The following is an 18,986-nucleotide window of genomic DNA, read 5'->3' on the forward strand; positions in this document are numbered from 1 at the left end:
TGTAAACACAGTCCAGTTCAAAGTAAATGGCACAGATCCATATGGCAATGGTCTATTTGCATATATGCTTACTGCAGCTCTGATTGGTTATGCCACACCGGTCTAGGTAGAGTATGGGCTGAGTCATGCGCAATAGAATCCTACTCTGATGAGTTCCGCCTACAACAAAATCTCTTGTGTAGTTTGTTTTGTTTCGGTAATGTCACACCCTGATCTGTTTCACCTGTCTTTGTGATTGTCTCCACCCCCCTCCAGGTGTCGCCCATCTTCCTCATTATCCCCAGGCAGAGTGCCAGGCGACGGCACAGCTTGGGTATTGGGAAACAGGTCCCAGCTGAACCCTGGGGGGGGCCCAGATAACCGGAAGTTCGTGCCCGATGCTGGCCATTCCGCTGTCCTGGAGTGGGCCCATTCCTCCAGGCTTGCCTGCCACCAGGCTTCCGGCGGACCATGGCCTTCGTGCGACAACGCTTTTGGTGGCTTACCATGGTTCCGGATATTGCCGCCTTTGTCGCCGCCTGCACGGTCTATGCACGGAACAAGACCCCTCAACAAGCTCTGGCTGGCCTCCTCCAACCTCTGCCCATCCCTCATCACCCCTGGTCTCACATCTCCCTGGACTTTGTCACAGGTCTCCCCCCGTCTGATGGCAATACCGCCATCCTGACTGTGGTGGATCGCTTTTCCAAGGCCGCCCACTTAATTTCTCTCCCCAAGTTACCCTCTGCCAAGGAGATGACCCAGCTCATGGTGCAGCACGTCTTCCGGATCATGGACTGCCCGTGGACATGGTCTCATCCCGGTTCTGGAAGGTTTTCTGCACCCTCATTGGGTCGTCGACCAGCCTGTCCTCCGGGTTCCACCCCCAGTCTAACGGCCAGTCGGAGCGAGCCAACCAGGACCTCGAGAACCACCCTGCACTGCCTGGTCTCCGCCAACCCCACCACCTGGTGCCGGCAACTGGTGTGGGTGGAATACGCACGCAACACCCTTCCCTGCTCTGCCCCGGGCCTATCGCCCTTTGAATGTTCCCTGGGGTATCAGCCCCCGCTCTTCCCCGAGCAGGAGGAAGAGGTCGGCATACCTTCTGCCCAGATGTTTGTCCGCCACTGTCATCGTACCTGGAGGAGAGCCCGGTCAGTCCTCCTCAAGACCACGCCCAGGTATCGACGACAAGCGGATCGCCATCCGACCCCGGTATCGTCTCGGGCAGAAGGAATGGCTATCCACCTGGGATCTGCCCCTCCAGGTGGAATCTCGCAAACTCTCCCCCCGGTTTATTGGCCCGTTTCCCATCTCTAAAATTATTAGTCCCTCTGCTGTTTGTCTTCTGTTATGGAGCTTGGCAAAAGGGGGCATGATTTGTTGACAAAACATGGTTTTTGGTCTTAATTTAAGGTTAGGGTTAAGAATCAGGGTTAGCAGTGGGGTTAACGGGTTAGGTTTAGTCAGATTTTTACGACTTTGTGGCTGTGCCAGCTAGTGACCACTTTGCAGAGCTGCCTCCAGAACCAGGAAGTTCATGATGAAAAACGCTAACCTGCTGTTGACCATGGCCCATAGGACTGCAGACAGAGAATGGCTTATTATCAAGACCCCTGAGACAAAGGGGAATGATCCAACCTAGAGGGAAAGGGTCATAGAGAGAACTGGAGGTCTAGCTTTTATGTTTAGCCAGTTGAAATGCCTTCATGGAGGTTTCAGCCCATTGTCAGCGTCCTGGAAAAACCTTGCATTGAACGTAATCATTTCCCTGTTTAGGCTGCGAAAGTTTCTTGGCTCTAGGATAAATTGGTCATTCAAAACAACATGTCACATTTCAAGACTATATGGCATTATTATTATTATTTCTACAGAGCTTCATTGGTGCAATGGACTAGTTTGAATAGGTTCAACTGCCCACAGGACTACGCTTACACATTTACATATTTACACGTGTCATCCTCCCACACAATATACACAGTCACACACTGGCACTGTTACACTCTCTCCCTCTGTCTCTCTCTCTTTCTCTCACACAAACACACACAAATCCCCTTTCACCCACAGGTGTAAGAATAGTCTGTGAGAGTGACATGCGAGCTTGATCACATACTGTAATTTACAGGTAGGAAGCCGCCCCTGGCAGTGAGAGAGGTCAGCGGAGGCTCGGTGAAGGGTGAAAGTCAGCCGAACTTGGCCCGAAGACAGAAAAAAAACACGATATCAGTGTTGCATTTATATTGCTTCTCTGTCGATGCTGAATGAATGCTTAGTGGAGACACAATTATAAGCCTAGAGGCTCTTTCATTAGCCGCAATGCCTACGGAGTATAGCACCATAGCCAACATAATGCTTTGGAGATTAATGTGAGTCAAAGAAAGGTAATAAGGCAACAGCATTATTATGACAACCTGGAATGTCTCAACATTAAATAAAGTTGTATGATGCCAGTCCAGTACAGTATAATGCTGATTTAAAGCATATGGAATTGAACACTTATTGTAGGAGGTTAGAGACAATTACAGACAACTTTGATAGAAGTTTCTTCCTTTAATAACAGCCTTAGTATCACGTTTTAGGAAAGACCCAGATGCAGACAGTACCGAAGTAACAAAATTGTATTACTAGGCAGAGGTCAGGCAGAGGTCAGTAATCCAGATCAGAGTCCATAAGGTACAGAACGGCAGGCAGTCTCAGGGTCAGGGCAAGCAGAGGTCAATAATCCAGTGTGGTGTTACAAGGTACAGAATGGCAGGCTCAGGGTCAGGGCAGGCAGAATGGGGAAGATGGATGACACCTGGAGAGGGGTGGGGACAAACACAAAGACAGGAGAAACAGATCAGCATGTGACACCTAGATGGTGTAATTAGGAACCCCCCCACCACAACCACCTCTGTGAAAGCATTATGTGCTGTATGTAATTGTCTTTCTTCCTTTGTTGTCAACCTATTCTCATAGTAATGATTTAGAATTCATTGAATTTAACCTGATTGTACAGTTCTTGGAAGTCCAGTTGTCCATTATGTTTTTAATGGGACTCAACTAACTATTAAAGATACAGAGAGATGATGAGGAGACTGGAGTGATGCTAATGTTAGATGTGTAGGGGGTGTGTGTGTGTGTGTGTGTGTGTGTGTGTGTGTGTGTGTGTGTGTGTGTGTGTGTGTGTGTGTGTGTGTGTGTGTGTGTGTGTGTGTGTGTGTGTGTGTGTGTGTGTGTGTGTCTACAACCCGTGGCCCCATAACCAACGGGTGAGGCTGTTAAACCTGATCAATCCTCAGTTTTTAATGATGTCCTTGAGGTCTTGTATTGTTCTCACCATCCCTTCCTTCTATGAATGTATACATTTTGTTACAGCACAGAGAAAAAGGCCACAATTGGTGTCATAAAAGAACACGTACAGTACCTCTTTATATGGTGATTTTTCAAGCAGGCTGATATGGAAAGAAAGTAATTCACAGCGTGCGCATCAGGGTTCACCCAGCACACACTGCACTCTGCACACTCCATATGATTGTAATTATGGCATACCTGTCATTGTTAGGCATGAAGAAGGTAGCAATACGTGCCATGAACGGCATGACTGAGGCTGGAAATTATTTGTGCATTTGTAATGCAATAAATAGAGGACCTTTCCTTCCAGCACTCAGAAAACACGATCAACCAAACATACAGTGCATTCTGAAAGTATTCAGACCCCTTGACTTTTTCCACATTTTGTTACATTACAGCCTTATTCTAAAATTGATTGAATTTGTTTTTTCCCCTCATCAATCGACACACAATACCCCATAATTATGAAGCAAAAGCAGGTCTTGGAATTTTTGCAAATGTATTAAATATTAAAAAAAGAAATACCTTATTTACATAAGTATTCAGACCCTTTGCTATGAGACTCAAAATTGAACTCCAGGTGCATCCTGTTTTCATTGATCATCCTTGAAATGTTTCTACAACTTGATTGGAGTCCAGCTGTGGTAAATTCAATTGATTGGACATGATTTGGAAAGGCACACACCTGTCTATATAAGGTATTGTCCGTAGAGCTCCGAGACAGGATTGTGTCGAGGCACAGATCTGGGGAAGGTTGTTTGGTACCAAAAAATCTCTGCAGCATTGAAGGTCCCCAAGAACACAGTGGCCTCCATCATTCTTAAATGGAAGAAGTTTGGAACCACCATGACTTTTCCTAGAGCTGGCCGCCCGGCCAAACTGAGCAATCAGGGTAGAAGGGCCTTGGTCAGGGAGGTGACCAAGAACCGAATGGTCACTCTTACAGAGCTCCAGAGTTCCTCTGTGAAGATGGGAGAACCTTCCAAAAGGACAACCATCTCTGCAGCACTCCACCAATCAGGGCTTTATGGTAGAGTGGCCAGACGGAAACCACTCCTCAGTGAAAAGCACATGACAGCCTGCTTGGAGTTTACTAAAAGGCACTTAAAGGACTCTCAGACCTTGAGAAACAAGATTCTCAGTTCTGATGAAACCAAAATTGAACGCTTTGACCTGAAATCCAAGCGTCACGTCTGGAAGAAACCTGACACCATCACTACGGTGAAGCATGTTTGTGGCAGCATCATGCTGTGGGGCTGTTTTTCAGTGGCAGGGAATGGGAGACTAGTCAGGATCGAGGGAAAGATGAACGAAGCAAAGTACAGAGAGATCCTCGATAAAAACCTGCTCCAGAGCGCTCAGGACCTCAGACTCGTGCAAAGGTTCACCTTCCAACAGGACAATGACCCTAAGCATACAGCCAAGACAACGCAGGAGTGGCTTCGGGACAATTCTCTGAAAGTCCTTGAGTGGCCCAGCCAGAGCCCGTTCTTGAACCCGATCGAACATCTCTGGAGAGACCTGAAAATAGCTGTGCGGTAACGCTCCCCATCCAACCTGACAGAGCATGAGAGGATCTGCAGAGAAGAATGAGAGAAACTCCCCAAATACAGGTGTGCCAAGCTTGTAGCGTCATACCCAACAAGACACAAGGCTCTAATCGCTGCCGAAGGTACTTCAACAAAGTACTGAGTAAAGGGTCTGAATACATATGTAAATGTGATATTTAAGTTTTTTATTTTTATTACATTTGCAAAAATGTCTAAAAACCTGTTTTTGCTTTGTCATTAAGGGGTATTGTGTGTAGCTTGATGAGGGGAAAAAACGATTTAACCTCTCTAGGCTAGGTGAGACGGTAGCGTCCCACCTGACCAACATCCAGTGAAAGTGCAGGGCGCCAAATTCAAACTACAGAATTGTAAATATTTAACATTCTTGAAAATACACATGCAATATGTCAAAATAAAGCTTAACTTCTTGTTAATCCAGCCTTGGTGTCAGATTTCAAAAAGGCTTTACGGCGAAAGCAAACCATGCGATTATCTGGGGACAGCACCCCACCATACAAATGCATAACAATCATTTTCAACCAGGCAGATGGCGACACAAAAGTCAGAAATAACGATATAATTCATGCCTTACCTTTGAAGATCTTCTTCTGTTGGCACTCCAATATGTCCCAGAAACATCACAAATGGTCCTTTTGTTTGATAAACTCCTTTTTTATATCCCCAAAATGTCCATTTATTTGGCAAGTTTGATTCAGAAAAACACCTGTTCCAATTCGCCCAACATGACTACAAATGATCTAATAAGTTACCTGTAAACTTTGTCCAAACATTTTAAACAACTTTCCTAATAGCAGATAAAATCAAAGTGGAGCGAGCTACATGTCGCGTGCCCCAAACAAAACAGTCCACTTGGCTTGACTCTCATTCTGAATAGCCGTACTTCTTAATTTCTCAAAGGAAAAACATCAACAATTTCTAAAGACTGTTGACATCTAGTGGAAGCCATAGGAACTGCAACCAGGTCCCTCATAAATCTAGTTTATCATAGAATACCAATTGAAAACACAGTGAACTCAAAAAGAAAAATCCTGGATGGTTTGTCCTCGGGGTTTCGCCTGCCAAATAAGTTCTGTTATACTCTCAGACATAATTTTAGCAGTTTTAGAAACTTTTCAGTGTTTTCTATCCAAATCTATCAATTATATGCATATCCTAGCTTCTGGGCCTGAGTAGCAGGCACGCTTTTCATCCGGACGTCAATATACCGCCCCCTATCACAAAGAATTGGGGATTTTAATTTTAGAATAAGGCTGTAACGTAACAAAATTTGGAAAAAGTCAAGGGGTATGAATAATTTCCGAATGCACTGTAACATTTGTCATGCCATGAAAAGAGATACGGTTCACAGAATCCTCATTTTACAAAACATTTCCTCGAACTATGCAGCTGTATCATTTTCACAAAGTACTGAGACAGCGGATTTTTCCCGTGTGTCCTTGGAGGGATGAATAGGACAATAATGAGTGTAGAGAACAAGTGTGACTGTGTGGGGAGAGTGTGTGAGGGATCTAGAGATTCTTAGATGAAGAAAGAGAGAAAGAGAGGAAAGAAAAGATAGGCTGGGACCTGCTGACGTCCGCATATGTTCTGTCTAGAGACTCAGGGTGTGTGTGTGTGTGTGTGTGTGTGTGTGTGTGTGTGTGTGTGTGTGTGTGTGTGTGTGTGTGTGTGTGTGTGTGTGTGTGTGTGTGTGTGTGTGTGTGTGTGTGTGTGTGTGTGTGTGTGTGTGTGTGTGTGTGTGTGTGCATGCATGCGATGTGTGTGACAATAAATGACCTCAAAGCCCACACTATGGGGCCCAAGGAGACGTATGCTGTATGCATGGACCATTAATAAGCAGCTAATAAGCAGCAGAGGACAGAAGGGTTCACAAGAGTGTGAGTGCGTGCGCGTGCGTGCATGCGTGTATCTCTGTCTTTGTGTGCCTATGTTGTGTGTCATCGTGTGCCTACAGTATGTGTTTACAGCCGCATTCATTTATTCAGAAAACATTTGTTTGTTTGTGTGGCCCATGGTTGAGTTGAGGGGATGTCACCAAGTCCTTTTCATATCTGTCACCCTTTCCCTGACGCCTGTTCCTTCACCAGGTCCCTTTTAATTGGATGCCTCTGTCCCCTGAGAGACTCTTCCAGAAGACCTCACTGAAAGTGCTCAGTAATGTAAAAACCCTGGGGTTATCCCAACAGGGCTGGCTCTTCTCCCTTCATCCATCGTTCTTCTCAAACAGGGCAGTAAACATTACAGGAACCTGCATAAGATGTAAAACGGAGACTTATTGGCAGTATTGACAATACGTTAAAAAGACGGACCTCTTTAGTTTGTGTGGTTCCGGCTACTTCTCATAATTGAATTCCAAATGCTGGTTTCGGGCTGGAAGAGACACAGAGGAGAAGATAAGTAGTGTTCTGAATTTAGAGAAGTATGTTGTGATGTAATGGCCATAGACATTATTACAGTGGACTACATATTACGATATTTATGAAATATATAGATAGGCCTACAGTTCAGATAGGCCTACAGTTCAAAGTTATAGACTGCCATTTGACATTTGGAGGGCATGGTTCTAATCTGCATTTTTTTTTTTCTAATGTAGTTATTGACATAGCCTTGTTCTGTTCAATGTTGTCTACCTAGAAAGTACTAGAAATACCCCAATTCATGTTAAGTTAAAAAGAATACAAAATAGAAATTGCTGACACCATTCAAACCAATGAGGGTTCGGAGCTTTGAAGCCAATTATCTCAGAATCATCTTTTTATAGTCCCCAGCTCTCAGTTTGTGTATGTGAGTGTGTGTCAGTGTGTAGGGGTGTACACATTTTTGGGTCATTTTATTTTATTTTCTGCTCTTGGTTTTACTTAATCAAGCCAGTCAATTGGCTGCATACTAAAAGCTATATTACCATATCTTGGAATGAAAGTGAATGTGGCTGAAGTACTAAATGCATAAGTAGGAGGAGAGGGAGGTGGATTACCAATAATATTGCACCATTAAAGTGGGAATTCCAAAACTTTTGGCCCCTGGGGTCTGGAAGAAATGACAAAGTGAAAAGCTATGAAGATGACGCCGACTTCAACTGTGGCAATGCAGCTTCCAGAGACAACCCACTCCTTAGACCTCAACCGGCCCGGATACAATGGACTCCTATCTCTCTGAGAGAAAAAAAGACATAAAAACACAACCGTGACCTCTGCATTTCCCTCTGAGAGAATAATCATACACGTTTTGAAGTATGAAGGACATTTCTGTAGTGGAAATTAAAGGTCCCTTTGAGAATCCCAACCTTATTTTTTTAGTGGGGACATATTTTACGATACTTTTGGCAACATCTCCCCCCTTTACCACCCTAAAAGTATTTTATTGCTAATTTGAGCGGTAACTGCCTGGTGGAAACAATAACTACAGATTTTACAAAAAAAAGTGTTAACATTACAATGAGAGCGTACTTAAACTTCCATCTGTGTATGGTTCGTCATCTGGACCCGGGCCCAGTGCTGGTGATGGTGGTGTTGTTAAAAGCCTGACAAAAGCTTTTTGTTCCAGCATTATGATACATTCACAGCTGAATGTTTCCATTCCAATTAGGCACTGATTGCCTTATTACCCAGCATTATGGGAAATAGAGGAGCCAAGCGAGAGCCGAGAATGGCTGTCAGCCTATACTGAGAGAGAGAGAGAGAGAGAGAGAGAGAGAGAGAGATGCTATAGAGCAAGTCTTCTTTTTAAAAACATTTTAACCTTTATTTAACTATGCAAGTCTTCTTTTTAAAAACATTTTAACCTTTATTTAATTAGGCAAGTCTTCTTTGCGCATATAGACTACATGACCAAAAGTATGTGGACAACTGCTCATCGGACATCTCATTACAAAATCATCGGCATTCATTTGGAGTTAGTCCCCCCTTTGCTACTATAACAGCCTCCAGTCTTCTGGGAAGACTTTGCAATAGATGTTGGGCGATTAGGCCTGGCTCGCAGCTGCCGTTCCAATTCATCCTAAAGGTGTTTGATGGGGTTGAGGGGCCTTCCCCAAACCGTTGCCACAAAGTTGGAAGCACAGAATCGCCTACAATGTCATTGTATGCTGTAGCATTAAGGTTTTCCCTTCACTGGAATTAAGGGGCCTAGCCCAAACCATGAAAAAATAGTTGAATCCAATCATTTGAAGCGGTGTCCACATACTTTTGTATATATAGTGTATGTTTGTAAGTGGTTGGGTGTGTTTAACAGGAGATTGGTGGCACCTTAATTGTGGAGGACAGGCTCGTGGTAATGGCTGCAGTGGAATAAGTGGAATGGTATCAAATATATCAAACATAAGGTTTCCATCTGTTTGATGTAGTTCCGTTCGCTCTGTTCCAGCTATTATTATGAGCCGTCCCCCCCTCAGCAGCCTCCACTGGTGTGCATGTATGTGCGCGTCTTCTGCACGTGTGTGTCTGTGGATGGGTGTGATTGTGCTGTGTCTCCTTGTTAATGTGATTACATGGAGTGTTCTGTTCTAGACAATAGATCCTTCATGGATCAGTTGAAAATGAGTTTTATGAGGGCCATGACTGTGGCCACTTCCTTTTACTGCGTATTTTAGGAGGCTATTAGCCCCTCTCCCTCCCATTCCTGCTTCCTCTGAGTGGATGCCTGAGCCGGATGTCTCCCACTCTGACATTGTCTGCTCCAAAACACTTATGTGTTCTCTCTTTATATCCCCCATAAAAGATACAGGGAACAAATATGCTGGAGACACCTTCCCTTTTCTTCTTACCATTAACCATCTCTTACCATCAAGTCTGTGTGTGTGTGTGTGTGTGTGTGTGTGTGTTTATGTATGTATCAGAGTGTGACTCTGTTCATATTAAAAAGGTATGGGAGGGATTGAGGACATAGATCCCCCCTCCTTCTCTATCCTCCTTTCTCATAGCTTCCTTCAAGTGTAACGTTCTTGCTTTGTTCTTCCCCCATCCCTACATCTTCCTCTACCTTCACCCTTTCTCCAACCCTCATCTCTCCCTCCTCCTTTATAACCATTCCCTTGTCCACTCCTTCTGTTCTCCCCACGTAATCCACTACACCATCGTCCTCTCTTTCCTACTCTCCTATTCTCTTTCACCTTCACCAACCATCTCTCTTTTCCTTCCCTCCTCACCCGCCTCATCCTTTCCACAGGTGGTCAAATAGGGACTTCTCTCTCTGGTGGATCAGAGCCAGCTGAGCCCACTAACGTGCCCCTGCCTCCCCCCCAGACCCCATCTCCCCTGCTGGGCTGAGTGCTGGCTGGCCTGTCTATAATCCCCTGACTGCCCCTAGTCTGCTCTCACCTGTCCCATGTGAGTTGTGCTGATGGCCTGCTTCCCCCTGATACCTGATAGGAACATCACTCATCAGCACCAGAAGGGATTTCAAACAGAGACTACTCCTTCAAAGGCTTTAACACACCTTTACGTAAACAGTAAAGGGTTCAGGTGTGGATATAAGGTTAAGACTAGAGCAATCTGTTTTAGATGTAATTTAGTCATTCATTTTGCCCTGTACAAGTAAACACCTGCCACCAGCTCAAGTGTTCAAACGACACCTCAGTAGAAACAGTTGCAATACGGCTACAACATAAAAAAAACATTGTTTTTTTAAGGATGAGATATCACAGAAATCTTCTGGATTGTCATCCTGTGTGCCTTTCTTGTAGTCGTTTTACTGTCTCAGCATAAATGCCAGTCACCCGGCTGAAAGGAAATCAGAGCTGTGTGTGCTCCATCATTCTCTGCTGAAGGGCCCTCTGAAGAACATCAAACCCGTTCAGAGAAACACTGTAGAAAAGGTCCAGGAGGGATTCTTACCATAACATGACCATCATCATCCTAATTGCTGTTGTCTTTGTTGTAAAGCACTGGGAGATCTGTACGCACACTGAGAGTGCACACCGTTTGAAAGCAAAGTAGTTTAGATAAGCAAGGAGCTTTTCCGAGTGAATGTCATGTCTAATGCTGTTATGCACTGAATGTCTGAATGTTTCTCAGATGTGGAAAAACAGCTCCAATTTAGAGAGAGGGTGGGTGCATGTAAAAGTAGTGTGTGTGTGTGTGTGTGTGTGTGTGTGTGTGTGTGTGTGTGTGTGTGTGTGTGTGTGTGTGTGTGTGTGTGTGTGCGTGCGTGCGTGTGTGTGTGTGACCTTTTATAAATCATCCACTTTACAGGGTTATTTATTCTGTCGGAGATGATTGACTTGGTGAGAAGTGAGCTTGACAGGTTAAAAGCAGTCTATCCACCTCCTCCTCCTCCCCTCCCCCTCTCTCTCGCTCTCTTTCTCCTTCTTTATTTTCAGTCTGCTCTTAGTTGGCTCATATTAGGAGAGCCGTTGTGTGAAGATCAAAACTCTCACCAAGGAGCTTTATATTTAATCAAAACTTTTATCAGACACTATTGGCAGGAACAATGACAAATGGCAGCCTATTGTAAACAGCGTGATTCTCTCCATCTGAGCAGTGTGCGGTCTTCACTTGACTTCACTTTACAGTCTAGACTAAAGTAATTCCTTATTATACCACCATGGCACTTCACGTAAGTGATGTAACACTTCCTGATATGAGTGCGAGGAGAAGTTTGTGAAGGGGGAGAAAAATACAGGAACAAAGAGGGAGATAAAGAGTGGGGCAGAGGGAAGGATGAAAGAGGGGAAAAAATAGGGGAGAGAAGGGGACCAAAAGAGGGGTGGCATAGAAATAGTTTGAGAGAGAGAGAGACAGCGAGAGAGAGACAGCGAGAGAGAGCGACAGCGAGAGAGAGCGACAGCGAGAGAGAGCCAGCAAGAGAGAGACAGAGAGAGAGAGAGAGACAGCGAGGGAGGGAGGGTGATATAGGGAGGGATATAGAGAGAGATGAGCAGGCAGGCTAACAGAGGGCTATGGTTTCAGCAGTGCCTGACAGTCCTTAGCTTTAATTAAAGAGGAATTACATTAATAAGCCTGGCTCTGGTCTGTCACTGGAGGAATTCATTACATTTAGACTGTTTGCAAATACCACCTGATCTAACATCTGTTAAAAGAGGACAGGCTGTCCCCAACCAGCTCTAGGCCTATAAACACTCACTAAAGAGTTTGCTACCAATCACAAATGCTGCATAGCTGTGCTCAGGATAAATTAACAGTTAATCTACTGCAATAGCCCTCCTAGCTGGAGTCTACCAGCAGCATACCACCCTGCATCCCAATGCTGTCTTGTCTCTGAAGCTAAGCTAATCTTTATATATTTAGATATAAGGCTCTAGGGCAGTCGTTCTCTTATTAAGCCTTCATCACCCATCTAGAAGTGTTGATGTTCCTCTTGTGTAACTTCCAGGTCAAGCTTGCATCCCACATGGCACCCTGTTCCCTATATAGTGCACTGCTTTTGGTCAAAAGTAGTACACTACATAGGGAATAGGGGGCCATTTGGGACGTCACAGAGGTCTAAGCCTCCATTGACCTTGGTGACCCATGACTTCATTACAACTAGATCACTTCTGTGCAGATGACCATCTTGAATGGAGTGTTTTTTAGGTTTTTAAGTCAAAGAGAAAGGAGTTGATTTAACCGGTTTCGTAATTGCTTCTTGGTGGCTAGCCTAGAGGCCTGGCATGTGAGTCTAGGGTATGTACTGCAGGGGTACTCAAATCCGAGCCCCAAATACTTCTGATTTTATTTTCTCTCTGGAAGTTAATAAGTGATTGATTGACATCACTGATTAGCCAGTGAGTAGTGCTGAGCGATGAATGCTTTTTTAGGTCGGTTCGGTTTCGGTTCAATTATTTAAAATATTATCACGGAGTTTCTATAATTAAACAAATTATGACATTACAATGATTATAGAGCTTTTTAATGGAAATTCCAAAGCCCAAAATAGTCAACATTAAATTGCCAAAACATTTTTTTTAAATGGTCTCTGTCAGGTCCACATTGGGTAGACATCAATAGGAAATTACTTTGAAATAATACAACATTTCAGTTGTATATATTACTTTGTTTTATTTGATGACTTTATTATGTTTCATTCCTTAAAGTCGTCATCTCATCTCTGTTCAGGCAGTAGCAGTCAGCCAGCCAGTTGTCTATGTTCTACCCATACTGTACTGTCTTTAGTCATCCTATTTAGCTAGCCTGCCTAAAGTATGCTGCAGAGCTGTCTGACAAAATCATTGTACTAGTTCTTCAAAATAGATAAGGCGTACTTTCACAAACTGTCTCTGTCCGTGTCGTCGTTGTGTGGTGTAGGCTACATTTTCTCTCTCTCTGGGTGTATGTCACCTAACGTACTGTATCAGGCGTAAAAGTGTATCCGTCCAGAGATCTGAATATAATGACGAGTGGGCACACTCACAATTTTGCCTAAGAACACAGAATAAAGAATGGTACCAACACATCCTCCGAGAGCAACTTTTCGATATTTTGGGTCCATGGCCAGGAAACTCCCCAGACCTTAATCCCATTGAGAACTTGTGGTCAACCCTCAAAAGGTGGGTAGACAAACAAAAACCCACAAATTCTGACAAACTCCAAGCATTGATTATGCAAGAATGGGCTGCCATCAGTCACTATGTGGCCAAGAAGTTAATTGACCGCATGCCAGGGCGGATTGCAGAGGTCTTGAAAAAGAAGGGTCAACACTGCAAATATTGACTCTTTGCATCAACTTCATGTAATTGTTAATAAAAGCCTTTGACACTTATGAAACGCTTGTATTTATACTTCAGTATTCCATAGTAACATCTGACAAAAATATCTAAAGACACTGAAGCAGCAAACTTTGTGGAAATTAATATTTGTGTCATTCTCAAAACCTTTGGCCACGACTGTACATAGTTACAGTACATATATAGGAGATTTATCTTATACTGTTCCGGCGGATAAGCAACAGGGTCTCACTAGTTTCTCCTGTGGTAGGGTAAGGAGTTGCACTATTGCACAAATACAGTATATTACACCCCCTTTTCTGAAACCCGGTCCTCCAGGTGAGAAATAGTTCTGATTTTCATTCTTCTTCTCTAATCAGAGGCTGATTCAGTCCTGGGACACCCGGTGAGTGGACTGTCTGGTAGTACTAAGCGATAAAGCAACATAATAAAAAATAAAAAAAAGTTATTAAACAACTAATTGACGGAAGTCGGTTCCATTTAGTTTGATTTTTTGGGAGCCCAACAGCAATTTCTCTAGATAGAAATCAAATAATTCATGACAGGAGAGAAATCAAGTCAAGAACTATGTGGGACGCTGGGCTGAAGGGAGTTTTCATTAAGCAAATATTCAACCTAGTTCAGCTCAGAAACATGTTTATTAACTACAATGACCATAATCCATTGTACCTGTTTTTTTTTACAGAATGAGGACGAAGCAAGAGGTTTTCACTCTCCCAAAATCTGTCCAAAATAACCCCAATGCTTTTCTACGGGCTTATTTTGGACCTAAGCGTGTCGCCTTCCTCCCAGCCTTTGGGAAAACGACATCTATTGTTAGGGTGGGGAATAGATGTCAAGAAGGGCAGCAAAGAAGCCACTTCTCTCCAGGAAAAACATCAGGGACAGACTGATATTCTGCAAAAGGTACAGGGATTGGACTGCTGAGGACTGGAGTAAAGTCATTTTCTTTGATGAATCCTCTTTTCAATTGTTTGGGGCATCCGGAAAAAAAGCTTGTCCGGAGAAGACAAGGTGAGCGCTACCATCAGTCCTGTGTCATGCCAACAGTAAAGCATCCTGAGACCATTCATGTGTGGGGTTGCTTCTCAACCAAGGGAGTGGGCTCACTCACAATTTTGCCTAAGAACACAGCCATGAATAAAGAATTTTACCAACACATGATGGAGCACCTGCCATAAGGCAAAAGTGATAACTAAGTGGCTCGGCGAAAAAACATCGATATTTTGGGTCCATGGCCAGGTAACTCCCCAGACTTTAATCCCATTGAGAACTTGTGGTCAATCCTCAAGAGGCGGGTGGACAAACAAAAAAGCCCTCTTCCAAACAGTTGTAATACTGACAAACACATAAAGAGGTGCTTGTGCTTGTCAATCGCTCTCCCAGGCCAATCCATCTAGCTGTGAGTGATGTGAACGTACAAGCAACCCCCCCATCGTGTCAGCCATTAAAACTGATCAGGTTCGACAGCACACTAACAAAATGGCCCGATGTTTGTGTGATTGGGTGCGTGTGTGCCACAGGAGATTGGTGGCACAATAATTGGGGAGAATGGGCTCATGGTATGGTGTTTGATGCCGTTCCATTTGCTCCGTTTCGGCCATTATTATGATTCGTTCTCCCCTGAGCAGCCTCCACTGGTGTGTGCACATGCATGTGTCATGACTTTTGTGTGTGCTTAATGCTTACTGTGTGCTATTATGAGTGGGTGTGTGTTTGTGTTCGTGGCAGCCTACATGCTGGTATTATATGAAAAAGTTGAAGCACTGTCCCCCGCGCACCACTGAGTCGCCAGTTGGACAGGATCCCCTGGAACAGAAGGCCTCTCTCTCTCTCTGCCTCTCTCTCTCTCTCTCTCTGCCTCTCTCTCTCTCTCTGCATCTCTCTTTGTCTCTCTGCATCACTCTCTCCTCCCCGGGCTTTTGTTTCTGTATTCCATCCCTGTGTTCACCCTGCATCAGCCACACATGCCTAGACAAAGAGCTGTGACACACACCTGCTCCTGTGTCTCTCCCTGCCATGTTTGATTGCTCAAAGAGCAGCCCAGCCTAAGATATAATCATCTAATCAGCTAGCAGCAGCGCAGTGTGATTGCATTCCCAATCAGTTAACCCTCTCCCTCTCTCTGATGAAATGATTAGTATACGACCAACACAAGAAATGGAATGTGATGTCATGGATTGTGTTTTCTTGTCTCCGGGATTGGATTGGTCTTTTTACTGATAGAATTACTAAAGTAAACAGGGGATATAGGGGCTAAGAACACAGACAGAATAACATGTTCTGTTATCTCTGCGAGACTTGGAATGGGATGGGATCATGTTTGGACCACTTTGTTTCACGCACCAAGTGGTACTGTTGGACGGTTATGACTTTGGGGAAATAAACTGTTGGCAGGATTGATATCTGCAGGTAAAATGGCAGGTGTTGTTTTTACTCAAAAATAGAAGTAAAAATATGCTTCACCAACACTGGCACAAAGATCACAGTCATCTTCATACATCAGAGAGAGAGAGGAAACAAAAACCAAGAGGGACAGCTGGAAACGGTTAGAAGAGCGAGAGACAGAGAAAGAGAGATGAAGCACTGAAAACTAACCTTTTCAGCAAACTTGGTAGTGACACCCTCATCTCTTTGAGACTGAACCAGAATGAAGTATGGACAAAAAAGAAAGCGAGAGGGAATGAAAAGAAAAAGGGTTAAGATACTTGATTATTTAGGAAGACTTAACCATGCATGTTCTGTCTAACTATACAGCGTTCACGGCATGTAAGCATTAGTAATTAATCTGCCTATAGTTTAAACAGAGTCAAGGACTTAGCCCAAAACTCAAGGACAGAAGGGTTGCTGGGGCAAAGGGTCATAAGCAAAGTTTTCAGCAGACTGAGGTTAGCTAATCTTTGGCGTTTTATTCAGAATCACTCATACGTGTGAGAGATTATTCTACTCCATTAAACGCTGGCGGACGCTGAGTAGGTTGAACGTGGTTTCTCATTAAAACCCACTTCATATGAAGAATGAAGGCTGGAGGTCCGATATGTAACCATTAACAAAACATCTTTACAATCTACTCTGAATCATTAAACTCTGTTAGCCACGCCACTGATCTATGGGTCCGTGCCAAATCTTCCATCTTTGTTTTCTGCCCAATTGGAGACCAGTATAGAGCCTGTATGGACATAATCTGTCCAATGGTGAAAGGGCAGGTGATAATAGTCATAAATGGAGGTGTGAATTATTTAACCGTGCCAGAGATCAGTTCTGCCTGGGTTAGGATGACAAGACCTTTCATAACTCATCTGACAAGTGTGCAGTTTGTCTCTATTGGCAACACACACATAAAACGCACGGGCACACACACTCAGTAAAAACAAATATGTGATGTACCAGAGGTGGGTGGGAGAAGCGTAGCAGGGTTGACCCCTTGTTATAGATGAGGATGGCAGCAGTGAGTCACAGGATAGGATGAAAGAACTAGTCTGCAGATCAACGCAACACACGGACAGACACACACACACACACACACCATGAGTCATGATAGAGAGGATTAACATAGGCACTGGTGTAATTTGCCCCTAACTACTAACTATTTTGAATTGCATATATGCATCCCTATTGATAGAAGTGGGTGGTTGAAACTTTTGTAAATATCCCTTTGGAGTCTCAGAGATGGTTTTATTTTTTCATTAGCGCTGTTGTGCTGTGGAAGTGTTCCAGGAGGAACTAGACATGTCTATGAAACAATCAAAAATTATTATCTATGAAACAATCAAAAATCATCCAGGACCAATTTTGAAAATCAAGTAATAGGCCATCGACCAGGAAGATATTGGTTATTTAATTTGATTGGCAAGGAGCTCTATTCTTCGAAAACGACAAGCTGATTCACTCACTGATTGGAACAATAATCAGCTTCTAAGAAGTCTGAAACATTGCCAATGTCCTGATGCACTTTGACCATTCTAATAATGGTATACTAAACAAATTGCAACATGCAACAATTTCAAAGATTTTACTGAGTTACAGTTCATATAAGGAGATCAGTCAGTTCACGACTGGGCAAGGGCGCAGACATGGGTGGGCATAGGCCCACCCACTTGGGAGCCAGGCCCACCCACTGGGGAGCCAGGCCCAGCCAATCAGAATTGATTTTTCTCCACAAAAGGGCTTTATTACAGACAGAAATAACGCCTCAGCACCCCCTCAGACGATCCCACAGGTGAAGAAGCCGGATGTGGAGTTCCTGGGCTGGCGTGGTTACACATGGTCTGTGGTTGTGAGGCCGGTTGGACGTACTGCCAAATTCTCTAAAACGATTTTGGAGGCAGCAGAGAAACGGTAGAGAAACGAACATTCAAATCTCTGGCAACAGCTCTGGTGGACATTCCTGCAGTCAGCATGCCAATTGAACGCTCCCTCAAAACATCTGTGGTATTGTGTTTTGTGACAAAACTGCACATTTTACAGTGGCCTTGTATTGTCCCCAGCACAAGGTGCACCTGTGTAATGATCATGCTGTTTAATCAGCTTCTTGATATGCCACACCTGTCAGGTGGATGGATTATCTTTTTTGTTTAGTATATTTCTATTCTCACTGCTCCCATCACAGTGCTTCGGAATCTGGCTGTGGTGACATTTGGCTGCCTGTGCTAATGCTGTCTCTATGGGAGTGTTTGGGTGGGTAATGAGAGCTATTTATCTGACAGAGCACTGTCTGCTGTCCTGATGGGGCCCTGTGATGAGAGAGAGAGCATCATCAGACTACGAATAAGAGGAGCCTGTAATTTCCTATTTGTATGATAGCTAAAGTGCCAATGCAGTGAATTGCCATCGCACGTCTCACATTTTTTTGACAATATCTCCTCTAATGCTCTCTGTTACAATAGAGTATTGGCATTGATCTGTCTATGAAAAAACAGTGGCACTCTCTGGTGGTCATTCTCCCCTGTTGTCTGGTGGTCAACGCTATGATTCAAATAGAATCTTTGACTGACATAAGTAGGTAATAAATTGGGGTAGTTACATTTCACATAAATGCCTGCCTTTGTCCCTCGGGTTACAGTATATTGCTTTGAATGACCATTCATGTAATTTCAGAGAGCCTTTCGACCAAGCTGCCATATCACGTTGTCATGCTCACTGCTCTGTCTATTGTGAGGTGTGGGCTCCCCCTTGTGGTGACTGTACAAATAGACTCACAGCAGAGCTTTACTGGGTCTCTCTGATTTAGGTAGTCTGTCTTTAATAGGCTACTACCTATCAAACTGTGGCGAGGGGATATATTTACTTCCCTCTAATTAGAGAGATGGGAGGTAAGGGGGCTGGTGGGCATGCCTCTTTCCCTACACATTCAGGGCCTGTGTCTGGCCATCAATCCCTCTCCCTGTTACCAGAGTAGCCAACTGTAATAGAATCCACTCTATTCTCTGGGCTCAGCGTTG

This window comes from Salmo salar, chromosome 17, assembly GCF_965601325.2.
Source record: "Salmo salar chromosome 17, fSalSal1, whole genome shotgun sequence".
Taxonomy (NCBI): Eukaryota; Metazoa; Chordata; class Actinopteri; order Salmoniformes; family Salmonidae; genus Salmo; species Salmo salar.